This window comes from Sapajus apella, unplaced genomic scaffold (assembly GCF_009761245.1).
Source record: "Sapajus apella isolate SASKATOON/1434 unplaced genomic scaffold, GSC_monkey_1.0 scaffold42, whole genome shotgun sequence".
NCBI classification, from domain to species: Eukaryota; Metazoa; Chordata; class Mammalia; order Primates; family Cebidae; genus Sapajus; species Sapajus apella.
In genome coordinates, this window is record NW_022436982.1 from 13999890 (window position 1) to 14016973 (window position 17084).

Here is a 17084-nt window from a genome sequence, read left to right on the forward strand (position 1 = left end):
ATGCTTTTCTTGACCACAGTCCTGAATATTATGTTTTCGAGATCTGCAACTTTTTTGGTGTGATGATGTTTGGGGCTCTTGTGGATAGCAGATTGATTCTGAAGTTCTGTGATAGCCAGACTAACATAGCAATGGAAAAAATAATTTTAGGGTATTCTTGCAGATGTTTACTAAGTTCCCCAGCTACTTGCTTCAGAGTAAAACACTTGTAAATAGAGGTTACCTAAGCCTCCCAGAGCCGATTCAGCAGTTACTGGTTTCTTATTTTCTGAAAGTAGGCATAATGATTTTGTGAGCAATTTAATTTTCATAGGAAAGTGTGCATGTGCCTAAAAAGTTGCAAGGCCTTTTCTTTTTAAATGAACACATGACAATTACCAAGAAAGAACCATCTCTTTAGATATGTCTGAGGAAGAAAGTTTGCATCACCATAGCTGTACCTTCCAGTCAGCAGCCCAACCTAGCAGGTCTGGTCATTATTGTTATCAGGGCTGTTTTCGTGATTGACACAATCATGTCTTAGATCACTTGACCAGGAACTGATCAGCATCCATTGTAAAGAGAGTCATTGGCCAGCCCTGCCATCTGCCTCTGCATCATTATGACCCATTTTATACACCATAATAAACATGACTTCAAATATTTTTAGAGTAGAATTTGAGAGAGTTTTAATAACAATAGTGGCCATCCTGCCACTTAGATGGGTGGAAAGCATATTGGTAAAGAGCTTAGAAGTAATTCCTGCAAACATGTAAATTATGTTTTTAAATAGCAATAGCAGACAAGTGGCATCAATAAAATTGTATGTGGTATTGTAATGCAGTTCTGATTTATATGCTAGCAGTGGAATGTCATCTCTGAGTGTGTTTTTAAACAGAAAGCCAAAATACATACATAGACTTTTCATGCCAGCATCTGGGAAAATTCTCATATATGCAAAAAAAAAGCACGCACACACACACACACACACACACACACACACACACACACACAAAACAGATGTTTGAGCAGGGGGTGAGAGATTTTGTCCAAAAAGAAAAGAAAAATGATATTAATTTAGTTAAATTTACATAATTCTTTTATAGTCAAGTTTGATGACCGTCATTTTCATTGCAGCCACAAAATGGAAGCAAAGTGCAGGAAAAAAAAACTAGTAATATTTCTACTTATTACATGCAAAAGAGAAATGGTTTGTACTACGTTTCTAACATTTCTCTTGGTGTATGCTCACTTGTTAGAAACTATAGTAAAACCAAAAAATCACTTAGCAAAATATATGGCAAACAAGCATTCAGATATGACAGTACATCTTCAGGGCATAAGACAGGACCATCATTGGAAGTTCTCCCCTAACTTGGCAGCCAAAAAAATTCTTGAAGCGCTCTCTTCGAGTCTGTTCGGGTGGTTTACATTGATAGTCTTGTGTTTATTGGAGTTAAAAGTACTGAACAATTGTCAAGGAAATGCATATTTTTTAGAGGCAAGGAAATGATTTGATGTCTTATAAATTTCTTGGGCATATCCATGGTGAAAAGTCTTTTTGAGAACTCAGTACTTTCTTGTTTTCTTACACCCTAGTGGAACTTCATTAACTTAGAGACTTGGCTGAATATTATATTGGCAACATTTATGAAAAATGAATCTGCAGAGCAATCCAATGGTGTATATACGATTGTGGGAGGATTTTGTATTCTGATTTTAGTGGGGTGGAAGATCCTTTAGTGGAGTGGAAGATGGTTTCATGCATTTTAGAGATAGTTTTCCAAATACAGGTTTTAGACTGTATTTAATCAATTATAAACCATTTATTAAAATACCCCTGGAAGGATCTTTACCTACTCAACTAGCTGATGGTTGTATTCTTTTTATGATTATTTTTAAGTCAAAAATTCAGGCTGTCATCCCTTATCACTTGTTATTTATAACCATAATTTTGTGCTTTACTTAATATTGTGTGAATCCTAAAATTTGGAAATTCTAGATTTACTTAATTAAAAAAGAAAGCAGGTTATATTCCTAATGATTTCTGTTTCTGGTTTGCCCCCAAAAATGTTCATTGTATTATTTTCCCTTTAGCACCAAATAGTTTTAATTTATTCCATTTAGTCATTAATGTTTCTTTTGACATTCAATAATGAAAGTAGAGATTTTTTTCTAAACAAAGCTGTGACTTATTTGGTACTTCTCAAAAAATGCTAGGCACAGTCATACGTTTTTAAGTGGAATGTGCATAAGGATGTGTAATTTTTTTAGGAAGTTTCACCTTGCCAATTTTATTTTTGAATTATTGCTGGAATTTTTTTCAGCCATTGCAGCCTTTACCAAATGCCTGATTTCAGAAATTTATGGAGGTTTGCTCCCCAAGTACTGAACATAAGGTGTTCAAAAGAGGGATGAATTCTTGAATGTGGTCATCTAGTCCCCTGGGCTGCAGAGGTGAATTCTGACTGTGTAGCTTGCCTTTCTTATAGAAATGCTTCTGGCATCACCAAGACATTTAGGAAAAAAAGACTTGAAGCCAAATGTGGCCTTCAATGGAGTCTTCATAGAGAGAACTGTGCTGTACAAGAATTTAGGAAGCAAAATACTAAGCATGTTTTCATGCAAAGCCATTTCATTGTCCTGTTTTGCAAAATTATGGGACATGGGAGTTTGGGAAGGTAGAGGAAACACATTTTAGATATTCTTATGCAAATCGTCAAATGGTTCTTGCTAAAAAGTCAACTCTGCTGGGCTCTAGGCAGTGAATATCTTTGAAACTGCTTGCTTCATAGACAGATAGAAAATCTTAATTTGGTTCCATTATTGATGATGTACCACATAGGGTAACTGTGAAGCATGGAAAAATGTAAACTGGCATTTTATTTTCATAGTTAAAGCAACAGTTTCTCATCTCATTTAATTGCTCTACCTCGTGTGTGGTTCTTGTTTTTATTGTTGTTATTTCTTTTAGTGATGCTGTTACCCTTTTTAAAAAGTTGTATACTGTCATGACATACTGAAGAAACCCTGGGGCTTTAACTCAAAAAGGAAAGAGTTTTTAGCCTGGTTGTGTAATAAACCCAGTGATTTCAGAGAAGTCATTTTAACTCTCTGAGCCTCGGTTTACTAACTGGAAAATGAGAATAATGATTCCTACTTCATAAGATTAGTAAAATTATTAAGTGAAGAAATGAATGTTAAGCATCTAGCAGGATCGTTGGAAAATGTGGGTTTTTTCCAATAAGTGTTAATTGCCTTTTATGTTTCATTCTTAAATGAAAACTGAATTGGAATAAATTATTATAGATTCAAGAATTATAAAACATTCCTTGAAGACTGAATTTGCTGCAGTGAATCCTTGAGTTAAGCAGGCCATTATACCCCTTAGGGTTATATAATATTTGCTGTATTATAATATTCGTAAGCTCTAGTTCACATACAGTGAATATATATGGGCCAAATATTAACTCCAAGGAAACTTCAAAATGTCTTTATTTTGTCCTGAAATTTTATTATTTGGAATTTTACTTAAAGTGGATAGCCCATTGGCTGGGACTTAGCAATATCCATACTAAGCAGAGACTTTTGCTTTGGGGGTATTTTTATTTATAGATGGTTGGAGCTCTCTTCTTAAAACATATCTATAGCTCGTTAGGAATAAGTTTGAATCCTACAGGATGTGAAGCAGTTAAGTTTCAGGTCATTCGGCTCATTTTGCTGTGCTCCTGGCCTGGCTGCTGGGGGCCCTTGATCTGTTATGGTGCTAGGCTGTCATTGGCCTAGAAAGCAGCTGTCCATGGTATTTAACTTCGTCTTAGACTTGGCACTGTAATCTGACAGCAAGTTGGCCTGGTTCTAATGAAGGGCACAATCTAAATAAAGATGCTTAAAGCTGGATAGTTGGAGGACCAGACTACTTAGTAATTTAGGTGCGCTTTGCTTTATTCAGTTTGTATGTTTCCGAAAAGCTGTTAACAGTTTTTGCAATTCACATTGTGATTAATGTTCTTTGGAAAATCAGGATTAAAACAAAATTATTATAAATATTCCTCATAAAGTGAAGTATTTCTTGTGACGTACTAAATCATAAATAATTGTACAAGTGTACATGTGTTGCCCCAACTTTGCTTAAGATGCAGAATTTATTAATTAGTAAAATTAATACATAAACTTCAAAGTAGATAAGATGGTCCTTATATTAAATAAAAAGATGTATTACTTGATAGATTTGGAAACTAATTCTCTGTTTTTCTTAAAAGAAAAAAATGTAGGCATTAAAATTTTTAACTGACTGTGAAAGTAGTGTGTTTATGTGTCTAGGGATACAGCATTGTGATATTTTTCTTGTAACGTTTCCTTCTACTTATCCTAAAAGTAAACCCATCAGTTACTGTTTGTGATTCAGAGAGTGAACAAGGCATTTTGAGAGACTCCAAAGGGCCCAGTGGGTTTTGATACACACAGTTCCAATTGCCCTTGGCCATTCCCATTCCTATTCAGGTTTCGCCTGGCAACAGATGACCTAAACTTTGTGAATCCTAGAGAACTGAAGTCACCGTATCTCTCCCTTCCACCTTCCCCCTCTTCGTCCATTCCTCTCTTTGTCCTTCTTTTCTTCTCCTCTTCCCTCCTTTTCTTTCGTACCCCCCTCCTCTTTTTTGGTAGAACCAGATAATTTGTATCTTAACTTTAGCAAAGAATGGGATTATTTGTTACTGGGGACACAAGTACATCCACAGTGTGGATTTGACAGGTTTAGTTTTTCCATTCTTTTATTTTCAAACTTCTTTTGTTTTAGATAAGTCTCTAGTAACCAGAATGTAGATAAACTTTATTTCATTTAGTTTAACAAGCATAATCTTGTAACTGGGAAGTTGAGTTTGTTTACATTGACTGTGATTACTATAATACTTGGATTCTTTTCCATCATGTTACTGTATACTTTCTATTTCTTCTGGTCTTTCTTTTCACAATTTTTTCTTGCCTTTTTTTGGATTTTTTTCTAAATCTGTTTTTCCCTTTAATAATTTGGAATGTATAAACTCTATTTGTATTATCTTGATGCTTTCCTTAGAAATTTTAACTTGTGTATTTACCTTAACATAGTATAAAATTAATGAAGATGTTTACACTTCAGCGAAAGTACTGAAGTACCTTAGAAAATTACTCAGTCACCTCTTCACCCATTGTATATAATTTAAAGTACAGAATTTAAGTTTTACCTCAGAGTTTTGTAACAGCTTTATTGAGGCATAACTTTCATTTTTTAAACCTCATAAATTAGACATTGTCATTTTACCATCAATGTTTTTAGATTTATCCACATATGTACTGGTTTTTCCCCTCCTCATTCCTTCTTGTATATCAAACCATTTATCTAGTTTTTTTCCCTCTACCCCTGATGTACGTTCATGATAAGTTTTTTAATCTGTTAATAGTAAATGCACCTGATTTTTATTTACTTAGAGATGTATTTCATTGTTGTTCTTGAAATATAGGACAAAAGTAGTGAGTAGAAAATTATTTCTTAATCCCACTTTGATAATAATATTCCAGTGTATTTCAATTCCATTTTTGCTGTTGCAAGACTACTATCCATGTAAACATTGCTCCTTTATAAGAAATTTATCTTTTTTGATTGACTACTTTTGAGGTTTTTGAGTATTTGGCATTTTTTTAAAGATAAGTCAGGTGTGATTTTTCATTCAAGTATCCCCTGTTTGTGACTCATTGGGCTTCTTGATTTTGAGGATTAGTGCCTTCCAACAGTTTTGCTTCTATCCCAGTCTTCCTATATCTGCCTTCTAGAATTCCAGTTAGACATATCTTGCATTATCTTATCTTCCATGTCTTTTAATTGTTCGTGTTTTTCTATCTGTGATCCTTATTCTTGTCATTGCTTTATATCTACTTTCTAGCTTCTCATTTTCTCTTTAATTTTGTCTAATCTCTGAAGCTCATCTGTTGAGTTTCTAATTTTAGTTGTATTATTCATTTCTACAAGTCTTACGTGGCTCTTTTTCAAAGCTGTTATGCTGCTTTTCATTGTTTATAATTTCATAATCATACTTTTAATGCCTTTTATTCCTCTAAACATGTTAAGTATATTTTATATTTCATCATTTATAATTTTTGTGGCAATATCCTTGTGAGTCTAGTTTTGTTATTTTATTGATTCTTAACCCTGAAGTTTTTTTTAAACTTTGAGCACATGTTTCTTGGAACTTTACCTGTGGGAACCCAGCGAGGCCTGGGTTTTAAGTGTATTCCTCTAGAGAGGATTGCTCTGCTGTCAAAGGTCTGAAATTACTACCAACTGGGACCATTCTAACCTACATGTTTGACTTTTTTACTACCCAGGTAGTGTGAATTTAGGCTGCAAATCCATGAGTGAGCCTGTGTTTAAAAATTCTTAAGGGGGACTAATCTTTCTTCCCCAACTTTCAGCAACACTAAAAACCAAGACTCAAATAGACACATCCTGCCATCTCCCTTTGCGAGGTAGATTTTTTTTTTTTTGTCTTGCTTGCTTACTCAAGTGTCAACCCTTCAGGATTCTCAGCTCACAGATAGAGAAGGTCTCTTAATTCCCTTCTCCCTATCAGGCCTCGTGTTTGTAGCTTCCAAAAACCTAGTCTTTAGGCCGCTAAGGAATGGCAAATACCTTGAAGGCAAAGCAGTACAGACTTTTCTGGATTTGTATTTAGTCAGTGTTCTGGGTTCTAAGAATCCCTCATTCCTCACCAAATAAAATATTTGGATATTTTAAAATATATTTAAAGTGTAATATTCTAGTATTTTAGGGAGTAATGTATTAAGAAGGGTTTATGTGAGTGCTTATTCTATTGCCAGAAATATATGCTTCAGACTATAGATTTGTCAAAAGATAATGCATATAACAAGTGATATTGTTATGGAATTTTAATGTCATACTCTCTAATATTTAATACAGCCTGATCATCGTTAAATTTTCTCATCAAATAAGAAATCCTAGAAACAACAAAAGTTTTAGTCATTCAAATCTGAGAAGCATTTCTAACATGAAGTTATATGAGGCCACTTTAAATCTTAGGTTTGTCTTTTAAATAATATATTTATCAGATACTTAAATAATGTATTCATTGTACAAGAGTATAAAAACACATCAAAATATAAAAAAAATTTTTAAACAGTTTATAATCTCTCCATTGCATCATCCATAGATGACTATGCACATTTTTGCATATAGCATTCTTCTGAACTTCTCATATACAGATACATATACACATGCATATGTACTTAGGCATATATATGTATATACCTATATATTTAAATAAATTGGAACATACAGGACATGCAAAATTTTAAATTTATAGTATTGAATATATACAATTTTAAGATTTTTTTTTTAATTTGGCCTATTATGAGCCTTTTCTCCTGTCATTAAATGTTTTTCTAAAATACTATTTACTGTTTAGTATTATAATATAGAAAGCCATTTTCCTGTTGTATTTTTACTGTAATATTTCACTACTATAAAAAACACTACAATAAACAGCTTTACATATGAATTTCTGATTTCGTAGAAGTGGAATTTCTGGATCAAGGCTTATTAGTTTTTTTAAGTTTCTGCCACATTGCCACATACTTGGTAGTGTTGAATATTATAATTTTTAATGTTTTCCAATTTCATAGATGAAATACGGCATTTTAATTAATTTTTTAAAATTTGCATTGCTTTATTTGGGAAGCTGAGTTTTGAAACATGTTTATGAAGAATGACATTTTTCGTTTATAGATTGCCAGTTTCCTGTGTCCTTTGTGTCAGTTTTAAAGCTGGCTGTGATGACTCACACAAAGATCTCTTACAAATGTATGCTGAGAATCACTAACTTTAGCTCTCTCTCCCCATTTCCACACCTAAATAAAGCCAGGAAGCTTTTGCAGGTTTTGTTTTCATTTTTGTTTTAATGGGAGAATTATTCTGAAGAGGAGGTCTCATGACCAAGGAGTTGGGAAATGACGTTTTCAGGGACTGAGATGGGCTCCTTGGCCATTTAACATTGGGGGATTCTGTACCTCCAAGGAACCCTATGGCCACATCTGGAATATGGGAGATTCAAACTCAATGACCTAACAGATTTTTAGCTGGTCATTTCTATCCTCAGGAGCTCTAATATTTACAATGTGGAATATTCTAACCAGGCCAAAGCAGCAATCTAATACATTCACACTAAACAAGACCAGAGTCTAACCATGCCCATATCACCCAATTCTTTTTCTTGACTGATTTGCATATAGTAGTTTCTCTCAAATGATTTAATTGACTTGACCAAGCAACAATTTTAGCTTAAGCATGCTGTGGGAGGTAGCTCTTCCAGACAGATGGGAGAACAACGTGCATGAGAGAAAGTCATTTAAAGTTTACTGTAGGACGCTAGACTGCCTCAACATTTGTGGCTTCTGGCAAGGAAAACTATCCTTGGCAGCTGCATGTGTGTCCCTGGACTGCTGGTCTCTGTAGGTAGTCGAGAGAAGAGAGGGATTTGAAAACTAGGCAGTGCCTAATACCAGGTACTTACTACATCAACACTCTAAAATAAATATTATCACCTCCATCTGCAGAACAGGAGTCTGAGGATTGGGAAACATAAATGATTGCCTAAGGTCCAAATTTAGTGATATTTAAACTGCATTTGAACTTCAGTCTGTCTGATTTCAAAGTGCAAGCTGGTTCTCTTGTACCGTACTGCTTCTTACTGGGCAATTAAGAATAGAGATAAAGCAAGCCTCTAAATTAGATTCACTTTTCGCATTGGGAGCTGTCAAATCAGTGATTTTCAAATGTTTCTGACCATGACCCATGTAAATATATTTTGCCTCTCAACCCAATATGTGTGTGCATGTGCATGCCCATAATCATATATGCATATTTACATATCCATATAAAATCTAAGGTAAGGTACTTTTATATTACATTTTTCATTCGATTAAAAATACTAGTTTCAGCTTTCTGAAAAACTTCTTAACATAACTTAGGCCACCAAAGGGCTGTGGCCTAAGTTATGTTAAGTTTTTTTCTCCTTCTTTCTTTCAGCAGGGCTGCCCTGCAAGGCTGTGCTGGCTGTATACTGGCACAAGGGCATCTTTTTGATCAAGGTGAAAATAGGAGCAGGAAGCCAGATGTCACTCCACTGGATGAGCAGAGTGCACTGATGTGGGACTTTGGTTGACTAGACGAAGGGGTGCCTTTTCTTAATTCCATGAAGGTGTCTTTTGGGCTGGTGGTGGCCTTGCTTCTTACCCTCAACTTTTCCTTTTAATAATTTATTCAGCATTTCAGAGCCAGGATCTAAAAGGACCATTAAATCCATGTAAATCCATGCTAATCTTCATGGTTGGGACCCTTTCAGTCATTTAGACCTAGATCCACACATCATCATTGCTTCCTTCCCAAGCACACACACCATCTGTGTCCATTTGTCTAACTCTGACCATTGCAGATTTCTGCAGATTCCTGAGGCCAACACCCACCACACCATGTATTGCTCTCTGGCGCTGACATAAACCAATTGCAGCGTAAGGAAGGTGTAGATCACAGTATAATGTGATCTTGCCGAACCTCCAGTCATTCTTGGATCCCAGTGAGCTTCTTATCAAGTGGAAAAGAAAGGTGGGCAAAGCAGAGAGGTTATGAAATCAGAGAAAAGCAGAACCTAGACATGAAGCTACATTTCAATTTGTTGGGTTTCCTTTTTATGAAACGTTGGATTTGTAAACCAAATGACACAGACATGGCTCTTGTACGAGTGAAAACTGGTGGTTTTGGAAAGGATCTGACACCAGGCCATATTTAATGTCGTGTTCACAGTTTTAAAGGGTGAAGTTCACAATTTTGCATCAGCCAGACTAAGCCTGGAAAGAAGTCCCTTTCATCCCAGACACTGGCTGCGTATCCCTGGGCCAGGCTCTTTGCCCCAAGCATCTTCTCTTCGAAAATGAAAGGGCTAGTTTATCTCCAAGATCCTGCCAGCTCTGATAACTCTGTGCTTCTTTGTTAATGGGAAAGAAACAAGTACACTTGTTTGTAATTATGGGTTGGCCAATAGAAGAGATAGTCAGGTCATGAATCGCTGAACTTACTTCCTTCAGAGTGCTTTTCCAGTTAAGAAACCCAATGAAAGAGGATTGCTTCCTTTGGAGGAGTAATGAGAGCTTCTTTACCCATCTACAGGACCTTCTTAGAAAGGGCCGGATGAGTTTCTGGTTCTCTGTAAGTAGCTTTCTCTTTTACTGCTTGATGGATATTGAGTGAGACAAGCAGGGTGCAGGTAGAAACATAGGTTTCACCTTCAACTGAAACCTGGAGCCCCGTTTTTCCCACTTAGCCTGTCATCTGTTGTTCTAACAACTTACATAGGCTGAGTTGATTTTCTTTTTCCCTACCACCTGATAGCAATCAAGTATATATTGAACCACTTATTTTAGGCCTGTATAGGCATTGAATATTGGTGTATTCCACGAACCTGTTAGTTTTCCGAGATGTGGGATGATGGTTAAAGGCTAACACAAGAAATTATTTATTATTTAGGCCTAGGACAGAGATGATTTTGGATAGACCTTCCTAGCTGTGTGATCTTGGATACATTACTTAACCTCTCTGGGCTTATGTTTACTTAGCCATAAATTTTTAAAGTAATAGGATTTCCCTCATAGGGAGGCTGTGAATTTTTGACAAGATTAAACAGGAAGAGTGTTTAGCTGAGTCCAATTTCTGCACCCCTCCTCCTCAACCCATCAAAGTTAGTCTACTCCTAGTCTCTTTTGCTCAGAGTCCCTTCTCTGTGCTACAAGCCGCCTCTTCTTCAGTCCTGTCTCTCCCTGCAGTTTTCCTCCTGCCATTTCAGGACCTTCCCTACTTCCTAGACTTCATTTCCTAGACCTCCCTCTTGATGTCTCCCTTGCAGCCATATGAATCTGCCGTTCCCCAACTAATCCCTAACTAATAGTCAAATCCTCAGTGTTTGGACTTGACCCTGCTTTCCTCTTATTCCTGCAGAGGATTAAGAGAGAAATAGTTTCCTATCTCTGAAACTAAACCTTGCTCAACCATGAATTTCTCTTGAGTCCTCCTCTTGCCACCCTATAAATATGTTCGCTCTTTTCTTGTGTGCATCATCAGTATTTAATACTAGCTATTCATGCATCCATCGAGTCATAGCTGTGCCTGATGTAGGTTTGCCAGCATCTGTGTTTTCTGTCTTGGATTGAATCACTCCCCTTGACTCAGTAACTAACCAGTCCCATTTGCATTATTTGGTGCCTAGCTTGGTGTCATAGGTGGAAGGGCAAAGGGCACTTAATGCTTCAAAAAGTTGATAATGGTGATGATGCGTGTTCATGATAAAAAGTCTGGGCCTGAATCCATCATAAAATGTAGTGACTTATGTATTAAACTCAAGCAGCAAATGACCATTTCCTACTTAAGAAACAGGAATTCATTAGAAATTCTCCCATCCCCTCAGGTTGCAAGTGTGGGCGTCAGGGTAGGTAAGGAATCTCAATTCTAAAAGCCAGTTTATTCCAGCTGTGACCCAAAATAGTTCTCCTTGCCTTCTAGCATTGTATAATGTTTCTCTATTGACTTTTTAATGACAGCTTTTCTGAGATGTAATTCATTTACCATAGAATTCACCCTAAGTGTATAATTCAGTGTTTTTTAGCATATACATTCAAAGTCACACAACCATCAGCACTACTAATTTTAGAACATTTTAATCACCAAAAAGAAACCCTGTACCCACTGATAGTTTCTCCTGATTCCTCCCTCTGCCCAGCCCGCCATAGCCACTAATCTACGTTGTCAGTATAGATTTGCCTATTCTGGATATTTCACATAAATGAAGTCATATAACATGTGACTTTCTGTGCTGGCTGCTTTCATTTGGCATAATGTTTTTAAGGTTTGTCCATGTTGTAGCCTTTTTATGGCCAAATAGTATTGCACTATGTAGGTATACCACATTTTATTTATTCATTCATCAGTTGGTGAATGCATTTGGATGGTTTTCACATTTTGAGCATTATGGATAATGCTGAAATGAACATTTACTCACAAATGTTCAAGTGAATCTATTGTTTTCAGTTCTCTTTGGCATATACTTATGAGTAGAATTGCTGGGTCATGTTTCTATCTCTGTGTTTAATATTTTGAGGAACTGCCAACTGTTTTCCAAAGATATAGAGCAATCGGAACTCTCATACACATAGAATACACAAAATCATTTTGCATTCCTGTGTGTATGAGCGTTCCGATTTCTCCACATCTTTGCCAACATTTGTGATTATCTGTCTCTTTTTATTATACCCATCTTTGTGATTCCAAAGTGGTATCTCGTGATTTTGTTTTGCATTTCCCTGATAAATGATGATGTTGCACTTACTGGCCATTTGTATAACTACTTTGGAGAAGCATCTACTCAAGTCCTTTGCCCATTTTTGAATTGGGCTATTTGCCTTATTATTGAGTTTCAGAGTTCTTTATATATTCTGGTTACAAACCCCTTACCAGATATAGGATTTGCAAATATTTTCCACCATTCTGTGAGCTTTTAAGAAATGTGCTCCATAGATAAGGTAGCTCCTAGCCTGGGAACCCCTACAAAGCTGTTATATATATTTTTTCTAAGCACACTTTTAACAAGAGTGATTTGAGGCCCTTGGATCAACCCTAAAACTGCTTCTTCCTTTTGAGATGGTCCTCGGAAAAGATTGTTCCCCTGAAGCTAAGGACTGGAGGAGCATTCAGTGGTTGTTTGGGACCCAGGACTTCCTGATTATAGAGAACCTGGGAATGCAAAGCTGTTTGAACTTCGGACCCAGGATGCCTGTCATCTGATTGCTGCATCATCCTTCTTTGCCTACTCCTGATTCTTCTCTGCCTTATCTGAAAGACTTTCTTGTCATAAAAATCTTCCCCACTTCTTGCCCAGAAGCCCTACCAGCAAAGCAGTTAGGCCACAGGCCTTTGCTCCCAATGTGAACTTTGCCTGTTTTGCTGTCTGTACCTGGGCCCTTAGCTTTATACATCTTGGTTATGGACCAAACCTGCCCATCCACTTTTCATCGCCCAATATACATAACTCCTCCCATTCCATCCCCTAGGAACATTTGCATCCATCTTGAATACCACTTTGTAATTGTATGAAGCCCTGTATAGCACAAATAACAATAGCAGTAATGATCTACTCTGTCCTTGTCTAGCATGGACAGTAATTGCACAAACCTGATTAATGTGCACATTCCGAGGGCAAAGAGAACTTAACCACATGATTGTGCTTTATACAAAAATGCACAATTGGTTCAAAGCTCCAGTGGTTTCCTAGGGGCCCAGGAAAAATCCTCGCTCTTGCTTCTAGCTTGTGTCAGCTACATAGTAACTGGTGGCATGGTAGATAGAGTTTTGTGGCCCTGATGTATAAAAAGAGGATGATTTATTTAAATAGCATTCAGATGAGCAGCCAGGCTGCTCTTTTGATGCTTACTATGAAGGGCCATTACAAATCTACTATTTTCTGCTGCCTTTTATTTTAAGTCCAATTAAGTAGATAGCCACAAATAGCTCTGACCTTGAAAGTCTAAGTGAAGGTGAGATGGGAGAACAGGCTTAGGAAACATATGTTTTGGCGTGTTAATGCTCTGCAAGTTGCACACACTTAAGGAAAATAAATAGAACAGGACAAGATAGTGTTGTGGTTTAGGAGGAAGAACTATACACCCTGGGAAATAACACCACATGCTTCACTGGTGCAGAATCATAAACTGGGCTAAAAATTAATCCAACTCTATCTCCACGTCACTGGGAGAAAAGCCCCAAGCAAGTGGTATTGCCAGTTATGCTCAATGCATGATCACCTTGGGTTGGCATCTCTGCCACATGCCACCACTGAGTGATGCGTCCTTCCTCTCAGCAACCCAAATACGTGCTTTTGGTTATTTATTTTTAGTAAAACAGTGCTTAGAATACCGTACCACCATCTCAGTCCAGTTTCTTGCAAATGTGGATCACAGGATGAATATTCTGGAGTTGAATACCTTGTTTAAAAAATATCATCAGCAAGAGGCCTCTTAATGAAATTATTGAAGTCTTAGAGTTGGGTTACGAAAATTTAAAGAGCTGTGTTTTTACCGTCTTAAAAAATATTGCTAAGTACTTGTAACGTGCTAAGAGTTGCTCTTCTCTATCTTTAACCTTGTCAGTCCTGGGAAATAAATACCTTTCTGAGGATCTTACTGACTCACTGAATGATCAGTGTTAAGTTTTAGTTTCTGTAAACCTATCTCAAAATAGGTTTATGTTGCTGCTATCTCACTACATGCTCCAGCATTTTATAAGTTACCTATGTATTTATCTGTTCCCAATTTTCTCCATCAAGAAGTGGGAGCAGATGGCCTTTCTCTTGCCTCGTGGAATAGTATAATAATTAATAAGGTAATAGGAATGGCCCACTATCTGAGCCCGCGCTAAAACAAAACTGCAGACATGAAGAGACAGTGACAAGTAGATTAAAGATTTCAAGCACACTTTTAGTGTAAGTTCAAATCGTCTTTATAGGAAGGATTATTCTCATGCATATCCTGAAAAAAAATGCTTATGTAGTAATCTTGAGAGATTAATAAAGCACTCTCTGGCAAACTATATTTGGGTATGATTTTAATCTCATAAACTTCTGCTAATCCAGAAGTCTCTTACCTAGATGTCCAGAACAGAACCAAGATCCAAAACTGAGAGAACTTTTGAACAGCCAAATAGATGCCAGAAGATCAATGCTCTAAATTCTAGGCACTTAGTCACATAGCAACTTCTTGAGACTCTACATTAAAGTCTGCTTCCTTTGGACATATACAGAAATCAGGTAAGTTAGGTTTCCTGGCTCATAAAAAATTAGAAGCAGCAAATGCAGTCTACATGGAACGATATAGACTCCATTTGCTGCTTCTAATTTCTTTATGAGCCAGGAAACTTGACTTACTTGATTTAGATACGTTACCTAAAGTAACTAAAGTAAGTACACAGTGTGCATAATGCCTGCTACTGACCTATTTAGTGTCTTTAAACAGATTTTAAAAGGCTCCCTGTGCTACACAGACCAAATAGAACAGGCAACCCCCACAGATACAATTGTAGACAGACCTGTAGGTGTGGAACGTGTTGAGCAAAAGGCATTTTGTGCAAAAAGAAAGGTGCCAGTTTTTCTGGGTGGGCAGATGCAGTGGCCACCATTACGCATGGCTTGGAGTGTGGAACCTGGGCTCTGATCCCCACTCAGCCATGCATCCCTGGGCAGTGCACAAGTGCACAGTGTAGGCTGCAGCTCTGCTGATTACATTGGTAACACAGTCAGTTGCAGTAAGCATCAGAAGAACTATAAGAACGTAGAAAAATACATTTGTCTGGGGTCAGTAAGTGTAGAGTCAAAACATAGCACTTTACCCCATGGCATCTGTGGGCATGAGAGTGATACAGTAATTAATGTTGATAATACTGACACTGACAAAAATCTGACTCGTGTTCATTGTGAGTCATATGAGAGGCAGTGGAACTATTGACACAGGCTGTAGGGTCAAGTGTGTGAGCAGAGTGACCCACATGTTCAGGCACTGGTGCCATGAATCAGGTGGGTGACGGTGGTGGCCTGGTCCAGGTGGCGGCAGCAGAGGCAGTAAGAAGTGATCAAGTGCCAGATGTATCTTGAAGGTAGAGCTAACGACATTTGCTGATGGCTTTGATGCAGGTATGATAAAAAGAGAGAAATCAGGGTGACACTGAGACTTTTTGGCCTGTGTAACTGGAAGAATGGAATTGCCCTTAATGGAAAAGGGGAAGACTTCAGGAGGAGTGGGTTTCAAGTGGAAGAGAGAAGTTCAGTTTTGATTAACTTGAACACTGAAATGGGGGTGCTGAGTAGGCAGCTGGGTGGGTATGAGTCTGGAATTCAGACTAGAAATACAAGTTCAGGCATCATGAGAATATAGGCAACATGTAAAGCCATGGATGGAATAAAATCATCCAGAAATGAGTATAGCAGGAAAGCACTCAAAGGCCTAAGTCCTGGGATTCATAGTATTGAAACATGAAGAAAACAGAAAGAAACCAGCAAGGGTGCCCAGGAGGTGGCAGCTACTAAAGGAGGAAGAAGCTTGGACAATGAGGAAGCCAGATGAAGAAAGCACAGTAGTCCCTCCTTATCCACAGTTTCGGCTACCCACAGACAACCACAGTCTGAAAGTGTTAAATGGAAAATTCCTGAAATAAACAATTCATTAGTTTGAGTGCTGCTATTCCATGTGGCATGATGAAATTTTGTGCTGTCCCTCTCTGTCCCACCCAGAACATGAATTGTCCCTTTGTCTCTGTCCCACGCAGAACATGAATCATCCCTTTGTTTAGGGTATCCATGCTATAGATGCTACCCACCCATTGTCACTTAGTAGCCATCAGAGCAGTCTGAAGTCAACCTGGGAGCTCGAGCTTGTTGCGGGGAGAAGTGTCCACCATGAGTGAGGCTTGAGTAGGCTGTTTTTCCCTCACAGTGTAAACAAAGTCTAGGAAGTTCAGACTGTAGCCACTGTAGCCAGACTGCCTCTCTAGATTCCTCATTTCTAGGCAGGGCATTTCTGAAAGAAAGGCAGCAGCCCCATTCAGAAGCTATAGATAAAACTCCCATCTCCCTGAGGCAGAGCACTTGGGGAAAGGGGCAGCTGTGGGCATAAGTTTAGCACACTTAAATGTTCCTGCCTGCCAGCTCTGAAGAGAGCACAGTGATCTCCCAGAGATCACTAGATCTCCCAGCACAGTGCTCAAGTTCTGCTAAGGGACCCACCTAAAGTGGGTCCCTGAACCCCATGCCTCCTGACAGGGAGACACCACCCATCAAGAGTTGGCAGACAACTCACACAGGAGAGCTCTGGCTGGCATCTGACAGGTGCCTCTCTGGGATGAAGCTTCCAGAGGAAGGAGCAGGCAGCAATCTTTGCTGTTCTGCAGGCTCCACTGGTTATATCTAGGCAAACAGGGTCTGGAGTGGACCCCTAGAAAACTCTAGCAGACCTGCAGAACGGAC

At 37.8% G+C, this 17084-nt stretch overlaps 1 protein-coding gene across 3 annotated transcripts in view; it reads left to right on the forward strand.

The window, feature by feature from the left end:
• Positions 1-17084, forward strand: part of SLC24A2 (solute carrier family 24 member 2) — a 271295-nt gene that overhangs the window by 3134 nt on the left and 251077 nt on the right. The gene's annotated exons all lie outside the window — the stretch shown is intronic.